We start from the raw sequence: 16,121 nt of genomic DNA, 5'->3' as shown, positions 1-16,121 counted from the left end.
CGCCCCATAACAAACTCGGACTATAGCGTTTTTATGTAATTTACTTAATCATATTACAATTCTGAAGTAATTTTATATATTGTTTCAATGTCTCAGTCTGACAGACTGTCAATGTCTTTGCTTGTTGGTTCTGGACCAATCACATGTTGATGTTGGGCCGAGTTTGTTATAGTCCGAGTTTGTGATAGGTCGAGTTTGTTTTAAACTGGCCACCCGCTGATTGACGCTCCACCACTTTGTGTAGATAAGAGCGAAACAACAGCAGGGGTCCAGTTTAAGTTTGTTTTAGTCCCACTTATCCACAGAGGTCACTCTAAAACGAAATGCAGTTCATTTTCTATCAAGTTAGATCAAGTTAAGATAAGTGCAGTGTAAGAGCGACAACTCGACACAAATGACACAATGAACACTTTATTGTAGTACAGGAAATCTAGGTTCTTTGACTGCTTTATACAGGTGAAAATATATACTGTTCAAGATAGAAACTTTTCGCATTGAATAAAAACAAAAATAGAGATGATGATGTTTTCTTTAAAAATGAAAATGTGCGCTTATCAGGCAGCTACACAAAAAGACAGGTTTTATTATGCCCCCGCCGTAGCGGAGGGGGCATTAAGTTTTACCCTTGTCCGTCTATACGTCTGTAGGTACGTCCCAAAGTTGGTTTCCGTTCTCTAACTTTAGTTTGCCTCAACCAAATGTTATGAAACTTATACACAATGCTTATTACCACAAAACACAGATCAAGTTTGAATTTTGGTGGCGTCATCTAAGGTTCATCATAACAAATGGACAAAAATGGCTGTATTTACACCTTAAAAACTACGCGAGTACAGACTCACCTGTGCAGTTGGAAAAGTTTTAAGGCCTGGCATCCACTAGATATATAAAAGTTAAATGCATTTTGTGTTTCAGAAATATAAAATCTTTTTTGGATTTTGATGGGCATTTTTTTTCGTTCTTGCAAGATTTTATCTTTCTGAAACAAAAAATGCATTTAACTTTTATATATCTAGTGGATGCCAGGCCTTAAAACTCTTCAAACTGCACATCTTAGTCTGGACTCAGAGTAGTTTTTGAGGTCTAAACACAGCCATTTTTGTCCATTTGTTATGATGAACCTTAACTGTTCTAGAGTTACAATGTATGCCCTTTACAAATGGAAAAATTGCTGAATTTTTCGTTTCCGTTCTCTAACTTTAGTTTGCCTCAACCAAATGTTATGAAACTTATACACAATGCTTATTACCACAAAATACAGGTCAAGTTTTAATTTTGGTGGCGTCACTCTAACCGTTCTAGAGTTATGCCCTTTACAAATGGAAAAATTGCTGAATTTTTCGTTTCCGTTCTTTTACTTAGCATGCTTAGGGTAGCACTCAACAGTTAGAAAATAAAATTAAAATTGAACCACAAAATGTTTAATCATCTTCTATTCCTGGCTTCTAATACATTAAGCCAACTGTTTGTGTCATATCCTCGATGATTGGAAGTTCGTTACCCCTGGGAACAGTATATCTAACATATATGTTTCTGGTTACCCTAACTCAAAACGGAAGAAAAAAATCGCAACCTTGAAGCAAATATTATCCACTGTGGATGTAAATATTCTTTACATATTTGCAAACAGTCTGATACATTTAATTGATGAATAACTTCAGAAACATTGTCAATCTGTCTATGTTTCGTATTGTGATCCGATTCCGTAAAATAAGTAGACATGCTTGTAAGTTCGTGACCTTTGTCTTGGACGGTGGCTTTTGCGCATGTGCAACAATATATAGGTCAGGCCTATTGTATAATGTATTTGAACATTACAGAATAAATTTGAGATCAAATAACAAATGAATATCTGGAAAAAAAAAGAGAAATTGGGACAAACTAACTTTTACGAGCCAATATTCGGCAGGTTGTTTTTAATCAAAATATATCAAATCATTTTCTGATCTTAAAAAATCCACTCACATACCAGCATACAGACTTTAAAAATAATACACTTGGCCTTAAAAAAGGAAAACAAGGCCACATAACCTAAAAATAGATGATGACTCATTGTTGAGATGTCAATAACATTGCTGCAAGGATTTTCTCGAGAATTCAACGAAGTTCTAGGAGAGGAAAAAACAGTGGTAGAGGAAATAGACGTTTAAACAAATAATATGCTAGAACATACTTAACTTCTCTTTTTCAAGCCGATATTAGTGAAAATGCAATGAAAAATATTCATTTAAATACTTTTGCATGACGTCACCAATAAAGTGGAAATCCCCAAATGTCACGAACTTGCAAGCATAACGAACTTGTAATCATCGACAATACATGTGCATATGTATGTAATCAGTATCTTCCATAGATTTAATTTTCAAAAGTTAAAATGGTGAAAAATAAGTCCTTTTTTGTCAGTCCATGGCAACATTCTGCATTTATTAGCCCCCTACCGATGAAGGGGACTTTAGGTTTGCACTCCGTCGGTCTGTCTGTCCTTCTGTCAGTCCGGCAAATCAGTTTTCCACATTTTTTTTCTTCATGCTTGAAGATATTGATTTGATATTTGGTATATTGTTTTATCATGACAAGTTGCAGATCAAGTTCGAATTTTTTTCCTGTCTGATAATTTTGTGCAGAGTTATGGTCCTTGGACTTAGAAAATTCACTCAAATATTCAGTTTTCCGCACTTTTTTTCGTCATTCTTGAAGATATTGATTTAATAATTGGTACATTGTTTTATCATGACAAATTACAGACCAAGTTTGAATTTTGTTTCGGTTTTTGCAGAGTTATGGTCCTTGGACTTAGAAAATTCACTTAAATTATCAGTTTTCCGCACTTTTTTTCGTCATGCTTGAAGATATTGACTTGATATTTTTTATATAGTTTACACCATGACAATTTATAGATCAAGTTAGCATTTTGTTCCAGTACAATTAATTTTTAACCGGTAGGGGACTATGTATTGCCATGCAGTACTCTCAGAATGCTTGTTTATCATAAAATATTGCAAAAAGGGGCATGAAAATGTCACATATTCCCCCAAAATTGGTTTAAACTAGAATTTCAATGCCTATGAGTGATACCTTTTCTGAAACTGTTGACATTAATCTACTAAATGATCAAATAAAAATTGGGTGTCTTTTGCCTCATTTTTTCGTAAAATTTAGTCTCAAAGTTCGTGCGACAAAAAGTTAGAAAAAAACAATGCAATAAATGCCGGACCGATGTCTGGTATGGATATGAAAATACGGACTGTCATACAGAAAACAGCCCATAATACATGCATTACACAATCTAGATGTTCCTATAAACCCACTATGAAGGCTATATTAATCTTCAGTTATCCAAAAATGAATTTTATTGCACATTAGCTCTCATGTTTGAAAAATCCACAGGGGCCAAAATGCGAAACTACACACCTAACTGTAGAGTGTTACCTAAGTTAGCCTCAACGAAATGTCATGAAACTTATACACAATGCTTATTACCACAAAACACAGATCAAATTTGAATATTTGGGGTGTCACTTTAACCATTCTAGAGTTATGCCCCTTTAGAAATGGAAAAATTGCTGAATTTTCCGTTTCCATTCTCTATTTTAAGTTAGCCTCAACCAAATGTTATGAAACTTATACACAATGCTTATTACCACAAAATACAGATCAAGTTTGAACTTTGTGGATGTCACTTTTATTGTTCTAGAGTTATGCCCCATTACAAATAGAAAAATTGCTGAATTTTTCGTTTCCGTTTTTTAACTTAAGTTTGCCTCAACCAACTTTGTGGATGCCACTTTTGTTGTTCTAGAGTTATGTCCCATTACAAATAGAAAAATTGCTGAATTTTTCGTTTCCGTTCTTTAACTTAAGTTTGCCTCAACCAAATTTTATGAAACTTATACACAATACTTATTACCACAAAACTCAGATCAAGTACAAATTTGGGTAGCTTCACTTTTACCGTTCTTCAGTTATGTCCCTTAATAAAGTTATATGATATGCAAGCGGGGGCATCATCTGTGTCCCATGGACACATTCCCCATTTATATTTTAAAAGTTGGATGGGTTTCAAGAAATTTAATATAAATGGCAAATATACCCTTTTTATACGACCGCCAATTTTTTTTTCGCAATGTCGTATATTGGTATGACATTGGCGTCGTCGTCGTCATCGTCATCGTCGTCCGAAGACACATTGGTTTCCACACTCTAACTTTAGTTTAAGTGAATGGATCCCTATGAAATTTTACCATAAGGTTCAATACCACAAAAGGAAGGTTGGGATTGATTTTGGAGGTTATGGTACCAACAGTTAAGGAATAAGGGGCCAAAAATAGCATTTTTGTAACTTCGAGACATAACTTGTGTGTTAGTGTATGGATCTCTCTGACATTGTACCACAAGTTTTCATATCACAAAGGAAATGCTGGGATTGATTTTGGGGGTAATTGCCTCAAAATTTTAGGAAGTAGGGGCCAACAAAAAAGGGGCAAAACAAGCATTTTTCTAGTTTCATGATAATAACTTGTGTGTAAGTCTATGGATCTTTCTGAAATTGTACTATAAGGTTCCATATCACAAAGGGAAAGCTGGAATTGAGTTTGGGGGTAATTGCCCAAAGCGTTTAGGAATAAGGGGCCAAAAATAAGCATTTTTCTAGTTTCCAGACAATAACTTGTGTTCAAGTGTATGGATCTCTCTGAAATTGTACTGCAAGGTACCATACCACAAAGGGAAGGCTGGGATTGATTTTGGGGGTAATTGCCTCAAAATTTTAGGAATTAGGGGCCAAAAAAGGGGCAAAAAACAAGCATTTTTCTAGTTTCAGGACAATAACTTGTGTGTAAGTGTATGGATCTTTATGAAATTGGACTACAAGGTTCCATATCACTAAGGGAAAGCTGGGTTTGAGTTTGGGGGTAATTGCCCTAAACGTTTAGGAATTTGGGGCCAAAAAGGGGCCTAAAAACAAGCATTTTTCTAGTTTCCAGACAATAACTTGTGTTCAAGTGTATGGATCTCTCTGAAATTGTACTGCAAGGTACCATACCACAAAGGGAAGGCTGGGATTGAGTTTGGGGGTAATGAATCATAAGGGGGTTCAAAAAATTTGGGGGAGGGATTTTTTTTTTCTTAAAATTTTCCATTTTAAATTGGTTATTTCTGATTTATATATAAAAGCAAATAATAATGATATGGTTTGAATAGGTAAATTAAAATTTTTCAAGTTCTTAGACCACATTCATTCTGTGTCAGAAACCTATGCTGTGTCAAATATTTAATCACAATCCAAATTCAGTGCTGTATCAAGCTTGAATGTTGTGTTCATACTTGCCCCAACTGTTCAGGGTTCGACCTCTACGGTCGTATCAAGCTGCGCCCAGCGGAGCATTTTATTTACAAAGTGAAGTCAGGCTTCATAAGTTCATATTGGTTTCCTGCTTTTTATGACAAAACCAAAGTTTATTTTATTTCAATGTGTCCAGGCAGGTGAAATGTCTCCCCGAAGACTATTACTTTGTGAACTAGCATGTTAAAGATCCAGCTCAGAGTGTCGGTCTAGTTCAAATAAATATAAGAAGATGTGGTATGAGTGCCAATGAGACAACTCTCCATCCAAGTCAAAATTTACAAAGCAGGTTTCGTTCATTTCACTTTCAAAATATTAGTTTTTGCTTTGCAATTTTGTGCTGTGTTTACTTTCATGTGTGCCTCTCTATTTTTAGTTTGCTCGATTATCCTTTAAGTTTTTATTATGCCCCCGATGTAGCAGAGGGGGCATGAAGTTTTACCCTTGTCCGTCTGTACGTATGTCCCAAAATTGGTTTCTGTTGTTATGAAACTTATACACAATGCTTATTACCACAAAATACAGATTAACTTTGAATTTTGGTAGCGTCACTCTAACCATTCTAGAGTTATGCCCCTCTATAAATGGAAAAATTACGAAATTTTTAGTTTCCGTTCTCTAACTTAAGTTTGCCTCAACCAAATGTTATGAAACTTATACACAATGCTTATTACCACAAAATACAGATCAAGTTTGAATTTTGGTGGGGTCACTCTAACCATTCTCGACTTATGCCCCTTTATAAATAGAAAAAGAATGCAAAATTTTTAGTTTCCGTTCTCTAACTTAAGTTGCCTCAACCAAATGTTATGAAACTTATACACAATGCTTATTACCATAAAACACAGATCAAGTTGAATTTTGGTGGCATCACTTTAACCATTATTGAGTAATGCCCCTTTATAAATCGAAAAATTGCAAAATTTTTAGTTTCCGTTCTGTAACTTAAGTTTGCCCCAACCAAACATTATGAAACCTATACACAATACTTATTACCACAAAACTCAGATCAAGAACAAATTTGGGTAGGGTTACTTTTATCGTTCTTGAGTTATGTCCCTTTATAATGTTGTATGCAAGCGGGGGCATCATCTGTGTCCATGGGGACATCTGTGTCCATGGGGACACATTCTCCATTTTATTATATTGTTTTACATGTTTTTATGTATTCTGTTAAAAGCTCTATAGAGCTTATGTTTTGTAGTTTCTAACTTAGTATACCCAAGGATTAGTAAGAATATATAAATCCTTGGTATACCGAATCTAAATAAAGCTTTCGTACTTGTATAACATGATCTAGCACAAAATATGCATTTAATTTGCCACTGGATTGAAATAGTTCTCCATCATTAATTTCTAAGCACCTGGCCAAAAATTTGGTCTTTTTTATAAGCCATGTAAGCCAGCAGACTTTTTATGTTTTTTTTTTTTAAAGAAGCCACCAGACAGTCATTTTGACAGTTGTATTGTATCCTGAAATTTGCACCTTTTTGTTGAACATTTAAGTAGTCAATAAAAAATGTTCCAGCAAGCATGTCTGCCTAGCATTGGATGTGCTTTTTCCTGTCTTAGATAAGACTGGTAATTGTAGCTGATTGAGTAAATAAGTGACCTATGAAGACACTGCATGTACATATAATGACATTGATATAACACTGCATGTACATATAATGACATTGATATAACACTGCATGTATATATAATGACATTGATATAACACTGCATGTACATATAATATATAACACTGCATGTACATATAATGACATTGATATAACTCTGCATGTACATATAATGACATTGATATAACACTGCATGTACATATAATGACATTGATATAACTCTGCATGTACATATAATGACATTGATATAACACTGCATGTACATATAATGACATTGATATAACACTGCATGTATATATAATGACATTGATATAACACTGCATGTACATATAATGACTTTGATATAACACTGCATGTACATATAATGACATTGATATAATTCTGCATGTACATATAATGACATTGATATAACACTGCATGTACATATAATGACATTGATATAACACTGCATGTACATATAATGACATTGATACATTTTTACATTGTAGGTTGACATGATCAATGCTGTAACCAATGGTAACCATGTTTAATTCATTAAAGAATATGATGTTTGGAAATGAGAAAACAGAAGAGTCTGCAGGTTGTATTTTTGACATACAGTTGAACCTCGTTGCGTTGAACTCGGTTGTGTCGAAAACTCAGATAAGTCAAAGTAATTTCTCGGTCCCGGTAAAATTCATTTTTGATCAATGTAAATTTACCTCTGATGAGTCGAACTCTGTTGATTCGAATACTCTGTTAATTCGAGTAAACTTTATAGCCCCTTCGATATAAAACTAATGTAAACTGACCTCGATGTCTCGAAGTTCAAAAGTAAGAAATTTCTAAAGATGCAGACTTAATGATAAAAATTCAAATCAGATATATTTCTTATGCTGTCTAATAATTTTCAAAAGAGATTAAAGTTGTGTAAACATACTTGTGTGTATAACAGTTAAAATGACATGTTTATGGTGTCCTGTAATTAACACCTTTGTTGATTGTCCAAGCGGAACGTTAGTGTGTTGAACATATTTTACCTGACATAAAAACGAAACGAATTTAAATGACCCAAGTCCGAGATTAAATACATTGTTAGAATAAAAATCCATTAATTACAATAAATAAAAGGATTAAGACAATTATGATCAATTTATAATAATTGAACGCAAAGCAGACGACCCTTGATCAACTTGTTTCATTCCGCAAGTGATTTTTCATGATTTATGGGGACTGACCTTTGTAAATATTTGTGTATTGATTTTTTTATACAACCGCAAAATTTTTTTTGGGTTCGTATAATACTATGATGTCGTCGTCGTCGTCCGAAGACACATTTGGTTTCCGGATAATCACTTTAGTTCAAGTGAATGGATCTCTATGAAATTTTACAAGAAGGTTCAATACCACAAAAGGAAGGCTGGGATTGATGTTGGGGGTTATGGTCCTAACTGTTTAGGAATGAGGAGCCAAAAGGGGCCCAAAATAAGCATTATTCTAGTTTCAGGACATGTTTATAAATATTTTGATTGCTCTGAGTTGGAAAACAAGGTTCAATACCACAAGTAGAAGGTTGGGATTCATTTTGGGGGTAATTGCCCAAACCGTTCAGGAATAAGGGGGCCAAAAAGGGTCTAAAAAACATATTTTTTTGGGGGGGGGGGTCAATTTTTTTTCCCTCAAGATTTAAGAAATTGTCAATTTTCCAAAGAAAAATGGGGGGTGTCACAATCTAATTACTAAGTATTCAGTAACAGCACAGTGTATTGCACAAAAGCAAGAAATCTTCAATTGAATATAAATTCAAATCATATAACCAATTTCAGGTTCTTTGACTACATTTATTCTGTGTCAGAAACCTATAATGTGTCAAATATTTAACTACAATCCAAATTCAGACCTGTATCAAGCTTGAATATTGTGTCCATTTTTGCCCCAACTGTTCAGGGTTGGACCTCTGCGGTTTATTAATGAATGTTATGTATCTGTCCTTGTGTGTTTAATTATTATGAGGGACCAAAAAATAAGGAGAAAGAATACACAATCATAAAGTGTCATATAAAAAAGCACTCTGTTCAAAATATCTAGTTTACACAAATCTCATACCGTATTTCATGGATTCCAAATTTATGAATCCACACTTGACCTCAGATGAGTCGAACCCCGGATAAGTCGAATACTTTTGTGCGGTCCCTTCCACTTCAACATAACGAGGTTCCACTGTATAATGATAAATACACTAAATATAACAGTTTGATTATCTTTTTACCTTCGTACTAGACTGAAAAGAATCATACTCTGCTTTCATTTTACAAAAGGCTGTAGAAATCTGGTATGTAATGTTGTGCATTCATTTGCCTCCACATTATATTCAAGTGCAAATAAATATTATAGAAAAGGTAAGGTATTTATTTTTTATGCCCCCGCCTTAGTGGTGGGGGCATTAAGTTTTACCCTTGTCCGTCTGTACGTACGTACTTACGACCGTCCGTACGTCCCAAAATTGGTTTCCATTCTCTAACTTGAGTTTGCCTCAACCAAATGTTATGAAACTTATACACAATGCTTATTACCACAAAACACAGATCAAGTTCGAATTTTGGTGGCGTCACTTTAACCATTCAAGAGTTATGCCCCTTTATAAATGGGAAAATTGCAAAATTTTTAGTTTCCGTTCTCTAACTTAAGTTTGCCTCAACCAAATGTTATGAAACTTATACACAATGCTTATTACCACAAAACACAGATCAAGTTTGAATTTTGGTTGTGTCGCTTTAATCGTTCTAGAGTTATGCCCCTTTATAAATGGAAAAATTGCAAAATTTTTATTTCCTTCTAAATATCAAATTATTTTTAAAATTGGAGTTATCTTCCTTTGTCCATAATTATAGTTGAATCAACTACAATCAATGCTTTATACAATGCAATGTTTAATTTTGACTTCCACTGATAAAACACAGATCAAGTTGAATTTGGGTAGTGTCACTTTAACCATTATTGAGTTATGCCCCTTTATAAATCGAAAGATTGCAAAATTTTTAGTTTCCATTCTGCAACCTAAGTTTGCCCCAACCAAACATTATGAAACCTTTACACAATATTCATGACCACAAAACTAAGATCAAGTACAAATTTTTTGTTTCCGTTTTCTAACTTTAGTTTGCCTCAACCAAATGTTATGAAACTTATACACAATGCTTATTACTACATAATACAGATTAAGTACGAAATTTGGTGGTGACACTTCTACCATTCTTGAGTTATGTCCCTTTATAAACATAGAAATTGCTGAATTTTTTAGTTTGTCTCAACCAAATGTAATAAAACTTATACACAACAGTTCTAGAGATATGCGTGTTTACAAATAGAAAAATTGCTGAATTTTTAGTTTCTGTTCTCTACTTAAGTTAGCCTCAACCAAATGTTATGAGACTTACACACAATGCTTATTACCACAAAGCTCAGATCAAGTTCAAATTTGGGTAGCGTCACTTTTACCGTTCTTTAGTTATGTCCCTTTATAACTATATGATATACAAGCGGGGGCATCATCTGTGTCCACATGTGGACACTATCCACATTCATTTTAAATTTAATTTCATGAACAGTCAGGGGTACTACTCAAACAAGTGATTTCAGGATCACCTGTTTAATTGTCCCCCGCGAAATGCGTTGCAGGGGACATGGAAATACCAGGCGTACGCTTGTCCGTTCGTCTGTCCATCTGTCTTGTTAGCACTCTCAGGTGTACAGTTCTTGCTAGATTTTTATGAAACTAATATCATAGGTTTATATCAGCAATGTCTTGGACAAGTTCAAAAGTCAGTGCCAATCAATTATTTTTAAAAGAGTTATGCCCTTAGAAACATTTAATTATATGGAAAATTGCATCGTTAGCACTCTCATGTGTACAATTCTTGCCAGATTTTTTTGAAACTTATATCATAGGTTTATACCAGTAATGTCTTGGACAAGTTCGAAAATCAGTGCCGATCAATTATTTTTAAAAGAGTTATGCTCCTTGGAAATTTTGATTATATATATGGAAAATTGCATTGTTAGCGCTCTCATGTGTACAATTCTTGCCAGATTTTTATGAAACTTCAATCATAGGTTTATATCAGCAATATCTTTGATGAGTTCGAAAATCAGTGCAGATCAATTATTTTTAAAAGAATTTTGCCCCTTGGAAATATTAATTATATGGAAAATTGCCTTATGAGCGCTCTTATGTGTATAATTCTTGCCAGATTTTTATGAAATTTATATTATAGGTTTATATCATCAATGGTTGTAATGAATTCGGAAATCAGTGCCGATCAATTATTTTTAAAAGAGTTATGTCCCATGGAAATATTGATTATATGGAAAATTGCATTGTAAGTGCTCTCATGTGTACAATTTGCCAGATTTTTATGAAATTTATATCATAGGTTTATATCAGCCATGTCTTTGACACTTTCGAAAATAAGTGCTGATTAAATATTTTTAACGAGTTATGCCCCATGGAAAAATTAATTATAACGGAAATCGCATTGCATTTGCTCTGAAGCTTTCATTTCTTTAAGAAATAAATTGTTTTAAAGAAAAAAAAAAGTACTTTTTTTAGTTATTTATTGCCCTTGGATAGATAAAATATGTGCAAAGCAGGGGACATTGGAACTCTGTTCTTTTATTTATTATGGCATCAGAGAAAAAAAAGATATTAACAAAATTTGACACAGAATATTTAAAATCCAATAAATCAGTAATTTTAGATATAAGAATTTATCGCTCAACTAAATGAAAACAACTTTATCTTGATGTTTTCCCCACATGCTTGTTGTTATAGGGTTAAAAAAAAAAGGATCCCATTGAAAAGACACTTAATGAACATAATGAATTATGTATACATTGAAGTGCTCTTTCACTCAATATTTTACAGTTTTATTTGAAGAAAGCATAAGCAGGTATATTTTGTAATTCAAGACAAAACTAAAGTCAGTCCTCATGATCATTTTAATAGTAAAGAAAATTGTTTACCTCTGTCTTAACTATAGTTAATGAATATTTAAATATTCAATAACAGGTAAATTCCGAAGGGGTTCCTTAACATCCTTTTAAAGATTACGAGCACTACTTTACTGGCCTTGCAACCCACTGAAATTGATATACAATGCATTAAACAAACGGATAATTGATCTGTGTAAGCAAATTAAAAAAAATATTATTAAGGGCAAATTCATGAAATCTGTATTCAAAATAAAAAAAAAACATCAAAATCACTTAACAAGGTGAAATTTTTAATTTGCTTAAACATGTTTAATGATCATAAAATCACTTGTTTAAGAAGATCCCCTGACAAATAAATATTCAGAACGTATTTGGTGTACATAATTTTACTTTAGATATGACCTGATATGATGATGTCAAGTTACCTTTTGAGAAAAAAAAATAGGCATTGTATCAACAATTTAAACATGACAAGTATCAGTGGTCAGTCGTTCTTCACATTTAAGATGCTGTTTTTTATGTACAAAAATGTAAGAACTGAATGATTTCAAAATGAATCTAATGAGAAAGGACTGTGCCAACTTACCAAGTCCTATGTTAGGAGACCTCTGTAATTTCATCTAGACCAGACTGAAAGCCTATATTTATTTACTTGAGCAGCTGGGAAACTACTGGGATATATCTAAATTAAAGCTACAAATGAAAAATAAAAAAAACTGACAAAGACAAAAAAAATACCAACACAATGCAAACCATGAAAATATGTAAATAACAAATAACAACAACAACCAAAGCTTGGACAGTATATTCATTTAATATCAAATGTTATATTATTATAACTTACACATATTTTCAATGTCTGATTGATTGATGAGTGCTTAATGTTCAGTGACAAATATAACATGCATATTCAGGATGAACACAGGTTAATGTCATATGAACATTCCCTGTTTTCTGCTTTATGACTTTCTTGAGAGTGACATTTTTTAATGATTAAGGCTATATGACTTGAAAAAGATAGGATTGGAATAGGTGACCTTTTGCAAAGCAGTTGTGAAATCACTATTAGACCACCAAGTTGTTTTGCTAAAAGCAGCTAGAAGTTTTTTTTTATATAAATGTCCTACTTTAAATGTGGTTTAGGCATATAAATTGATATAGATTAACATTTTTTTTTGTCTGTACCTCCACATTTAGTTAAGTATATATATATGCTTTGTTTTTGTTTTATTAAATACCCCTATGTCTACCATGTCCATGATGTCTACAGAACATTATTTTTCTGTAACATTTTTGGTCATAATTATAACCTTTTTCTCATACTGCGGGTGACTTTGGTTAAGTTTTGTAAATTGGTCATTTTATAATAAACCATTGATGATATTTCTGTGACTTTAATAACTACAATTCTCAAAGATAGTTCTTTAGTACTACACAGTTAAAAAAATATTAATATCGTTTAATTTTTTATATTGGTCGCCTTTAATATTTTCAATATGTTAACTCCAGAAGCTTGTTACTTTTAGTTTTTGAAGGTGAGGCATACCATTTATCTTACTGGCATAGCTTGTAGTTTTTGTTATATAACACTTCTCTAATGTGTCTATGTTTAGATGGACCTGTAATCATCCAGGTGGATTCCATGTCGAAGAATGCAACCAAAGTGTGGGAAAAGATGAAAGTCAAACAAAATCAAAAGAAAGTCAAACAAATGAATTTAAAGACACCAGTCACAGAAGATAAGATCCGCTTTGTATGCATATCAGACACACATGCTAAAATTGAGTATTGTCCAACAGATTTTGTTCCTGATGGGGATGTTCTCTTGCATGCTGGCGACATCACCAATGTTGGTCAACCAAAAGAAATAAAGAAGTTTAATGATTATTTAGGTATAGTATGAAAATAGATTATTATGATAGAGCATTTAGAAAACTACTCAATTTACATGTATAATGACAAGAACAAGAACAAAGCCAATAGTGTGTTTATATAAAAAGGGGACAGGCACATAAGGATTTTGTGGGGTTTAACATTTTTTTTGAGAGCTCAACCCTCTCTATAACCTGGGACAGTGGTGTTAAAGCACAACATAAGAACAACCTATTAGATATTAGTTGCAAATGGCTTAACTCAATAAATCAGCATAATGCACACAAAAAACAACTAACATAAAAACAATAAACACAAAGCGCTGATATAAGAGTACTTACAGTTACTGAAAGCTAGTTCAAGGCCAATTACAACTAACAGATTAGTTTGTTTTCCCTTTTGATTTAATATAAATCTGTGTATGTCACTTTGCATTGTGGACCCTGTTCTAATATTGTTATACCCCACACAACAAAGTTTTTAGGGTATATAAAGTTTTGCCCCTCTTAATGTCTGTCATCACTTTTTTGTTGCCATATGCATGTTAGTGCCTTCAGTTTTTGTTCTCTTCAAATTTGAATGAAAGCTTTAATTCATCAAAACCACAAATGAGTTTGATAATTAGATAAATCTAGAACGGGAAACCATTTTGTCTGCAGTGTGACTTTTTTGGGATGGTGACATATATCCCATATAAATTATCATCAGTTATGTTGCAAGAAAAAAAACAATGTCAGCTAAGGAAGGGGATAGGAAGGTGTCTCAGCCAGAAATTCTCAAGAAAATATGTGCCAAATCCAGAATTCTGGTGAATATAATGTGTCCATTCCTGCATCAGGATACTATTAAATCTCAAGTTCCTGAATTCCCAACGATTGAACTGGCTATACCCTAGAATTTAGGAAAAGGTCCTTCTGACTTTCAGCTAATGTCAGACTCCTGGTCTATCAGCTGAAAACAGAAAACAAGTCAGCTTTTTCATGATAAGTGTTAGAAAGCTGCCCTGTTTTTAAATTTGAAGTCTATTTTCTATATCATAAATTTGTTATTTGGGTCAATTTTTGGGATTCATGCCTTTTGATAATAGATCATAATATTCCCTATTGCTAATAATAGTACTTTAGTTACGGTAGAATTTTTCCTTCTTTTCAATAGACTGCCTCGGAGGTCTAGTGGTAGCGTTTTCACCTCTAGTGCAGGAGGTTGTGGGTTTGAAACATCGCCGGGTCAAACCAAAGACTTTAAAATTGATATTTGGCGCTTCTTCGCTAAGCATGCAGCATTAAGGAGTATGAGCAATGACTGGTCGGCTCTGAGTCGGATTAATGTGTCCAGGTAGGGTGACATGTCTTCCTGGGAACTGTTACCTTGTGAACTAGCACGTTAAAAATCCGGCTCAGGATGTCTTTCTAGTACAAAGCATGGTAAATATTCATATTACATTAACATGTTCTTGTCCTGAATATATATGGATATTAATTTGCCGCAGCCATCTATCATCATCATCAAATTTTCAATTGAATTTTTTGTCTATGTATACCTTTAGTAATTTTCTTACTTAAATTTCAAAATCAGTGCTGATCAACTATTTTTAAAAGAGTAATGCCCCTTGGAAACAATAATTATATGGAAAATTGCATTGTAAGCGCTCTCATGTGTACAAATTTTGCTGGATCTTTATCAAATTTATATTAAAGGTTTAAATCAGCAGTGTCTGACATTTTCGAAAATAAGTGCTGATCAAATATTTTTAAAAGAGTTATGCCCCTTGGAAATATTAATTATATCAAAAATTGCATGGCATTTGATTTCCAGTCTTCACTTCTATAAGATATTTATAAAAGGTTTTAAAGAACCCAAAAAAAAGTTTTTTTATAGTTATTGCCCTTGGACAGATGAAAAATAGGTGCAACTCAGGAAACATTGAAGATCAAGAGGATTTGTTTGAGACAGTTTAGACGAATAATAATTTATTTTTCATTTCAGCTACACTACCACATAAACATAAAGTTGTAATCGCAGGCAACCACGATTTAACTTTTGATGAAGCAATGGAGGAGAAACTTAACAGATGGCATGTAAAAATAGAAAAAGTTAAAGCGTTTCTACAGGAAAATGGAGTGAACAAGGTTAAGGAACTGCTGACTAACTGTGTATACTTAGAGGATTCTCTGGTTACATTGTATGGTATTAACATTTATGGATCCCCTTGGTTAGTAAAATTGAATGAACTATTTGAGTTATCCTTGAGATAACTTCTCTTACATATCCTTTCTAACTTTTTGTCATCACTTGGCATCTGTTGTCATCCCTTTTTG

The 16,121-nt window shown here is 33.2% G+C and overlaps 1 protein-coding gene across 10 annotated transcripts in view; it reads left to right on the top strand.

Annotated features, from left to right (window-relative positions):
- The first annotated feature begins 502 nt into the window (after nt 1–502).
- LOC127728714 (metallophosphoesterase MPPED2-like) overlaps nt 503–16,121 on the top strand; it is an 89,434-nt gene continuing 73,815 nt past the window's right edge. For 8 of the 10 annotated variants that reach the window (XR_007994319.1, XR_007994320.1, XR_007994321.1 and 5 more), the window contains exons 1-4: nt 512–545; nt 7,449–7,540; nt 13,545–13,823; nt 15,790–16,015. The gene's annotated coding sequence lies outside the window, so the exon portion shown is untranslated. The other 2 variants (XM_052236354.1, XM_052236356.1) reach the window with 2 other exon arrangements.

Source organism: Mytilus californianus, unplaced genomic scaffold (genome assembly GCF_021869535.1).
Source record: "Mytilus californianus isolate M0D057914Y unplaced genomic scaffold, xbMytCali1.0.p SCAF_2, whole genome shotgun sequence".
Lineage (NCBI taxonomy): Eukaryota > Metazoa > Mollusca > Bivalvia > Mytilida > Mytilidae > Mytilus > Mytilus californianus.
This window is presented reverse-complemented; position numbering and strand designations above follow the sequence as displayed.